Source organism: Lathyrus oleraceus, chromosome 7, assembly GCF_024323335.1.
Source record: "Lathyrus oleraceus cultivar Zhongwan6 chromosome 7, CAAS_Psat_ZW6_1.0, whole genome shotgun sequence".
Taxonomy (NCBI): domain Eukaryota; kingdom Viridiplantae; phylum Streptophyta; class Magnoliopsida; order Fabales; family Fabaceae; genus Lathyrus; species Lathyrus oleraceus.
In genome coordinates, this window is record NC_066585.1 from 14055046 (window position 1) to 14062642 (window position 7597).

Sequence of the window (7597 nt, forward strand, 5' to 3'; positions counted from 1 at the left end):
TGACAATATAGATTAAGGAACTCAAAAATTCAATTGTCAATCGCTCATAGGTGGGTTCTTTGTTGGAAAAGAAATTATGCAAACCTAAGTTATCTAATAAATGAAATATGCTATGATAGATACCTAAAGTGTAGAGACAGTTTTCGTCAACATACCTTGTCGGGAGGATCTCCCGATTTTGCAACCGTTCGATGATTTTTCTTTGTCTATCCCCCGGTTTCCCTCCTCGAAGAATGAATCCATTAAACTCCATTTGTGTAGCTCTTGAAAAGTGACGAAGAAGATGAAGTGGAATGTGAAAAGGTTGGATTTTTACAAAATTCGACGGATGAAAATGAAAATGGAAATCGGAAAAATGATTTGTACGGTGTGGTGATTAGAAAGGTATGAGCTTTTTGTGGGTTCAAAGACGTTTTTGCAAGGTGGAAAAATGGGTTTGGAAGGTTGTAAGGTGTGAAAATGGTGAAGAAAGGGGTTCTGCCCCGACCTTTTACAGACGCTGTGGCGGGCGCCACAGGGTCTATGGCGGGCGCCACAAGGCAAAATCTGGCTGGGCCAGATTTTGGTCCTTTGGCTTGGGCTTCTCTTTGTCTTTTGGCTTTGAGGGGTCCGAATAGCATTTGTCTTATGATTTTCCTAGCATCATTGACTTGCATAATTTTATAAAAGTAAAAATAAAAATAAAAATGAAAATGAAACAAAAATTAAATATTAGACTAATAAATAAATAAATACCTGAAAAAAATGCAAATAAAACAAACATAAGACATATATAGATAAAAGTAGAAATATCAATGTATATACATAGTTTATATAATATTCCAAATGCGATAATATAAAATGAGTTATGTAAATACGAGAAAAATAAAAAAGAGAGATAAAATAAGATGAAATGGTGAGATCATATAGTAGGGATGTCGTCTTTCTGAGAGGATCCACAGAGCATGGCTACCTCCTGCCTGAGCTCTGCGATCTCCTGATATAGACAGTCGGCTTCAGTAGCATGGGTGAGATCAGACACTCCCATCTGTAAAGTGAGGTCAGCCACCTCCTGTCTAAGCTCTGCGATCTCTCTACGACACTCAGCAATCTGGGTGCGGATGTCGGGGGTCTGCAATGAAAGATTATTAGAGAAAACAATGATCCTGGGAGATGGTGGTGTAGGCGTGTATTCAGCAATGGGTGGTGATCTCGGCTCCTCGACGGTCTCTCCCTGGCCCTCTAGAGCATAACTCCAATTCGCTGGATCATGCACACTGGTCATCATAGGATCCGACAATGTGAAATAATGGATAGCCTCGCTGTCGACCAACAATCGGAACTGACATGGGTGGAAAGAGGCTCTCCTCATCAACCCTCTGGTCAAGAAGAAGTCGATGTCCACGGTAGTGTACCTACAGTAGATCCGGAGATGTGACAGCTTGCGAGACAGACCTAAAGCGGCAGCAATCTGCGTGATGATTCCGCCCACATGGATGACTCCTTCGGTAGATCTAGAGACACCGCTGAGATTGTATAATAAAAAGTTTCCACATGCTACTGGGCGAGACTGGGATGCACAAAATAGTAGGAAGATCTCCTCTTCACTCACTAATGTCTCTGCATCCGGTCTTCCCAGGAAGGAATGTGCTAATATCATCTGAAAGTATCTAAAGGCGGGGTTATGTATAACATGAGACAACTGCATAGATGGATCCTGGCTTCCGCCACCTGATATATCACTCCAAAACTTCTGAACCTCCTTACCCAGAAAATATCCCATAGGTGTCTCCGAGATAGCATCAGGAGTGGTTTGGAAGCCCAATAGGTCGCCGAACTCTTTCTGGCTGAAAGAGTATTCAACTCCAAAGAGCCTGAAAGCAGCATACCCATCTGGTCCAGAGTATGGGTCATAGTCGAATGAACTCAGGAACTCCAATGTCAGGTTCCTGTAGGTGTTACTCAAGTCATCAGCAAACTCGTCCCAGTGAAGTTGGTGGCTAAGGAATCAGATACTCGGCTCGATACCCAGTGCCTCCCAACAGTGCTGATCAGGATAGCGTGTGGGTGCCATAGGGCGCTGATACAAAGCGATGTAGCGCTCCCTCTGAGCATTATCTCTATAGGCCACGTGCATATCATCGAAATCCTGCATCCTGTAAAAGTTAAGAAAGTGATCCTGAAAAATGCAAACCATTTAAATTTTTAGTCTCGATGCAAAATATGATAAAATAAAATAAAAATAAAAGTAAATAAATGCGAAAAAGTAAAATGAAAGAAAAACCATGGGTTGCCTCCCACGCAGCGCTTGTTTAACGTCATTAGCTTGACGATTAGAATTTATACACCTGTAGTGGTAGGGATTGGTGGATCAATCAGGGTGTGGCTTGAGTAGTATGCTGGAATGTCTCCTCCTTCGTAGAGCTTCAGTCTTTGTCCATTTACAATGAATGGACTACATGTTTCGTTCTTGATTTCCACGACTCCGGATCTCAGAATCTTGGATACTTCGAATGGGCCAGTCCATCTTGAGCGTAGCTTTCCAGGGAAGAGTCGTAACCTAGAGTTGAAAAGGAGAACAGGATCGCCTATATTGAAGTTTTTCTTTACTATTTCTTTGTCGTGATAGGCTTTTGTTCTCTCTTTATATATTTTTGCATTCTCGTAGGCAGATTGCCTAAGTTCTTCTAGTTTATGAATGTCTAGGGTACGCTTTTCTCCAGCGGCTAGGTAGTCTAAATTCAAAGTTTTAATGGCCCAATAGGCCTTATGCTCTAATTCGAACGGTAAGTGACTGGATTTTCCATAAACTAGTTGATAAGGAGTAGTTCCTATAGGGGTTTTGAAAGCGGTTCTGTAGGCCCATAATGCTTCTTGAAGCTTCTGAGACCAGTCTCTCCTAGAAATAGAAACAGTTTTCTCTAGGATTTGTTTTATCTCCCTATTAGATACTTCTACTTGGCCACTAGTCTGTGGGTGGTATGGTGTTGCTACTCTATGCCTAACTCCATATTTTCTTAAAAGTTTATCAAATATTCTCGATATGAAGTGTGATCCTCCATCGCTTATGACTAAATGTGGTGTTCCAAATCTAGGGAATATATAGTTTTTAAATAGTTTGATTACTACCCTAGTGTCGTTTGTGGGTGCAGCTATAGCTTCAATCCACTTAGACACATAGTCTACGGCTACTAAGATATACCTGTTCCCTAAGGATGGTGGGGAAGGTCCCATGAAATCTATACCCCATACGTCAAAGAGTTCTACTTCCTGAATGTTTCTTAGAGGCATTTCATCAAGCCTTGAAATGTTTCCAGTGCGTTGACATCTATCACATTTGACAATGCAAGCATAGACATCGCGCCACATGGTAGGCCAAAATAGGCCAGCTTGAAGAATTTTGGCGTATGTCTTAGAGGTGCTCGCATGTCCACCATAAGGTGCAAAATGACAATGCTGGATAATATTATTTACCTCTTCTTCCGGAACGCAACGGCGAAAAATTCCATCTTTACCCCTTTTGAAGAGGAGTGGTTCGTCCCAATAGAAGTTTCTCACATCGTGGAAGAATTTCTTCTTGCGCTGGTAGTCAAGATCAGGGGGTACTATATCAGCAGCTAGGTAATTAACGAAGTCCGCATACCAGGGTACGTTACTTATTGCTAAGGAATTTTGGGAGTGCTCATAAGGATCTAGGTTATTACCTTCAATGGTTTCTACTCTAGCTATCAGTCTATCATAGGCGAAATCATCATTTATGGGTACTAGTTCAGGTTTTAGATGTTCTAGCCTAGAAAGGTGATCGACTACTACATTTTCAATACCTTTTTTATCTCTTATGTCTAAATCAAACTCTTGTAGTAATAGAATCCATCGGAGTAACCTGGGCTTGACATCTTTTTTACTTAATAGGTAACGAATGACAGCATGATCGGTGTAAACTATAATTTTTGCTCCTACTAGATAAGATCTAAATTTGTCTATAGTGAAAACTACAGCGAGTAATTCTTTTTCGGTTGTTGCATAGTTAAGTTGGGCAGCGTCTAGGGTTCTACTGGCATAATAAATGGCATGTAATTTTTTATCTTTCCTTTGTCCTAGAACGGCTCCAACTGCATAATCACTAGCATCGCACATTATCTCAAAAGGTTCTGACCAATCAGGTGGTTTCATAATGGGTGTTGAGATTAACGCTTGCTTTAAAAGATTAAATGCGTCATTACATTTTTCATCAAAAATGAATTCAGCATCTTTCATTAAGAGTCCAGTTAAAGGTTTGGTTATTTTGGAGAAGTCCTTAATAAAACGCCGGTAGAATCCAGCGTGTCCAAGAAAGCTTCGGACTTCTCTGATGGTTTTTGGTGGTTTTAGGTTTTCTATAACTTCTATTTTAGCTTTATCTACCTCTATACCTTTTTCAGAAACTATATGTCCTAAAACTATTCCTTCGGTTACCATGAAATGACATTTTTCTCAGTTTAGCACAAGGTTCACTTCCACGCATCTCTCCAGGATTTTCTCAAGGTTAGCAAGACAATTGTGGAAATCAAATCCGCAAACCGAGAAATCATCCATAAACACTTCCATGATACCATCTAGGTAATCTGCAAAGATTGACATCATGCAGCGTTGGAAAGTAGCTGGGGCATTACAGAGGCCGAATGGCATTCGTCTGTAGGCAAAAGTTCCATAAGGGCATGTAAAGGTAGTTTTTTCTTGATCTTCGGGGTGGATAGGTATTTGGAAGAATCCAGAGTATCCATCTAGATAGCAGAAGTAAGAGTGTCTGGCTAGACGCTCCAACATTTGGTCTATAAATGGTAAAGGGAAATGATCCTTCCTAGTTGCTTTATTTAATTTTCTATAATCTATACACATCCGCCATCCTCCTTCTAAACGTTTTGCTACATGTTCGCCTTTATCGTTTTGCACGACTGTGATGCCTCCCTTTTTAGGTACTACATGCACAGGGCTCACCCACTTACTATCCGAGATCTGGTAGATTATACCTGCCTCAAGTAACCTAAGAACTTCCTTCTTAACAACATCACTCATTATAGGGTTTATTCTTCTCTGATGTTCCCTAGAGGGTTTTGAATCTTCTTCGAGCGAAATCCGATGCATGCATACGGATGGACTTATACCTTTCAGGTCAGAGATATTATATCCTAAGGCTGAGGGATATCTTCGTAAAACATCTAAAAGTTGGTTCGTTTCCTCTTGGCTCAAGGTAGCACTGACTATAACTGAACGATTCATCTTTTCATCGAGGAACTCATATCTCTGGTTCTTAGGCAGTTTCTTAAGTTCTAAGGTTAGTTTCTTAGGGCATGGCATAGGATCTGGAGTAAGGGATAAACATTCGTAAAGGTTATCATCGATGTAGGGTTTCTTAAAGTCATCGTCTTCCCTTATGAGAGTTGATGGTAACTTAATTGTTTTTATAATTTCTTTTTGTTCTAATTCTCTAACACATTCATCAATGATATCTAAGGCATAAAACGAGTCTCCCATCACAGGTGCCATAAGAAATTTCGAAAGTATAAATTCTATTTTCTCGTCACCTACCTCAAATGTCAACTTTCCTTTCTTGACATCTATTATGGCTCCTGCAGTCGATAAGAATGGTCTACCTAGAAGGATTGGTATATCATTGTCCTCTTTGATGTCCATGACAACAAAATCAGTAGGGATAAATAACTGACCTATCCTAACAGGAACATCTTCTAAAATGCCTATCGGATACTTAACATATCTATCGGCTAACTAAAGTGACATCTTAGTGGGCTGTAATTCTCCTAAGTTCAACCTCTCACAAACTGCTAAAGGCATTAGGCTCACACTAGCTCCTAAGTCTAGAAAAACTTTTTCGATGACATGATTACCCAAAAGGCAAGGAATGGAGAAATTTCCAGGGTCTTTATCTTTCTTTGCTAATTTGTCCTCGGAAATAGCATTACATTCTAAAGGTTTCGGATCGTCAAGTCTACGTTTGTTGGTAAGGATGTCTTTGAGAAACTTTGCATAAGAAGGTATTTGGGTGATGGCTTCTGTGAAAGGGATTTCTACATGAAGTTTTTCTATGACTTTAATAAATTTTTGATACCGTTTATTGATCTGGGTTTGTTTGAGTCTTTGCGAGTATGGTATAGGTGGTTTATATGGCGGGGGTGGTACGTAAGTTTTATCTTTAGGTTCTTCTCCTTTTTCTTGACCTTCCTGGTCTTCAGGTTCCTCTGGTTCCTTTACTTCGTCCAAGGGTTTGGTACATTCCTTGGAAGTTTCGGGTTCACTCAATCTAGGGTTTGGTGGCTCATCATAAGCGTTCCCACTTCGTAGGGTAATGGCATTGGCTTGTCCTCTCGGATTTTGTTGAGGTTGTCCAGGGAATTGTCCTCCAGGTGTAGTCTGAGGGGCTTGGTTTAAAGCTACATGAGAGATCTGGGTTTCAAGCATCTTGGTATGAGTAACTATTTGGTCAACCTTGGTTCCTAACTGAGTAATCAATTCGTTAACATGAATGTTTTGGTTCATGAACTCCTTATTTTGTTGGGTTTGGGCGGTGATAAAATTTTCCATAATTTTCTCAAGGCTCGGCTTTGGTGGCACAGGTTGCATAAGTTGATTTGATCTAGGGGCTTGATAACTAGGTCTCGGAGGTGCATTATTTTGGATAGGGTTATTGTTTTTATAGGAGAAGTTCGGGTGATTCCTCCATCCAGGGTTATAGGTATTCGAGTATGGGTTCCCTTGGGTGTAGTTCACTTGCTCAGAGTGGGTTTCGTTTAATAGACTGCATTTTGCAGATTGGTGTCCTTTGGTTCCACATATCTCACAATCCGACGAAACTGCGGCTACAGTATTCGGGTTTATGCATATATGCTCGACCTTAAGGGCTAATGCGTCCATTTTAGCTTGCATCATGTCTATAGAGCTTAGTTCATGCACTCCTCCTTGGGCTTCCTTCTTCTCAACTATCGCTCGTTCGACTCCCCATGATTGATGGTTTTGAGCCATATCTTCGATGAGGGCACTAGCTTCAGGATAAGGTTTGTTCATCATAGCACCGCCTGCGGCAGCGTCGATGGTCATCTTTGTGTTATAGTGAAGTCCATTATAGAAGGTTTGAATGATTAACCAATTTTCTAAACCATGATGTGGGCATGCTCGTAACAACTCTTTATATCTCTCCCAAGCTTCGAACAATGATTCTCCTTGGTTTTGGGTAAATCTAGTTATATGGTTTCGAAGAACGACGGTCTTACTCGGGGGAAAATATCTAGCAAGAAATACTCTTCTAAGGTTATCCCAAGTTGTAATGGAATTGGGTGGAAGGGAATCTAACCATGATAGGGCTTTATCTCTGATGGAAAAAGGAAATAATCTTAAATGTATTGCCTCAGGAGAAGCTCCATTGGTTTTAAAAGTGTCTGCTAATTAAAGAAATATTTTTAAATGTTGGTTTGGGTTCTCAGTAGCGAGGCCTGCGAATTGTCTCTGTTGCACTAGTTGCAACAGGGATGGTTTAAGTTCAAAATTATTAGCTAGGATGGTTGGGTTTACTATACTAGAACTAGGTTCTTCATTTGATGGTTGAGCGAAATCTTTAAGAGGTCTT

The 7597-nt window shown here is 40.5% G+C and overlaps 1 non-coding gene across 1 annotated transcript; it reads left to right on the top strand.

The window, feature by feature from the left end:
• The first annotated feature begins 7126 nt into the window (after positions 1 to 7126).
• On the top strand, positions 7127 to 7233 carry LOC127108792 (small nucleolar RNA R71). The gene has a single exon (XR_007796304.1). It is a non-coding gene; the product is annotated as a small nucleolar RNA R71 (small nucleolar RNA).
• The last annotated feature ends 364 nt before the right edge of the window (positions 7234 to 7597 follow it).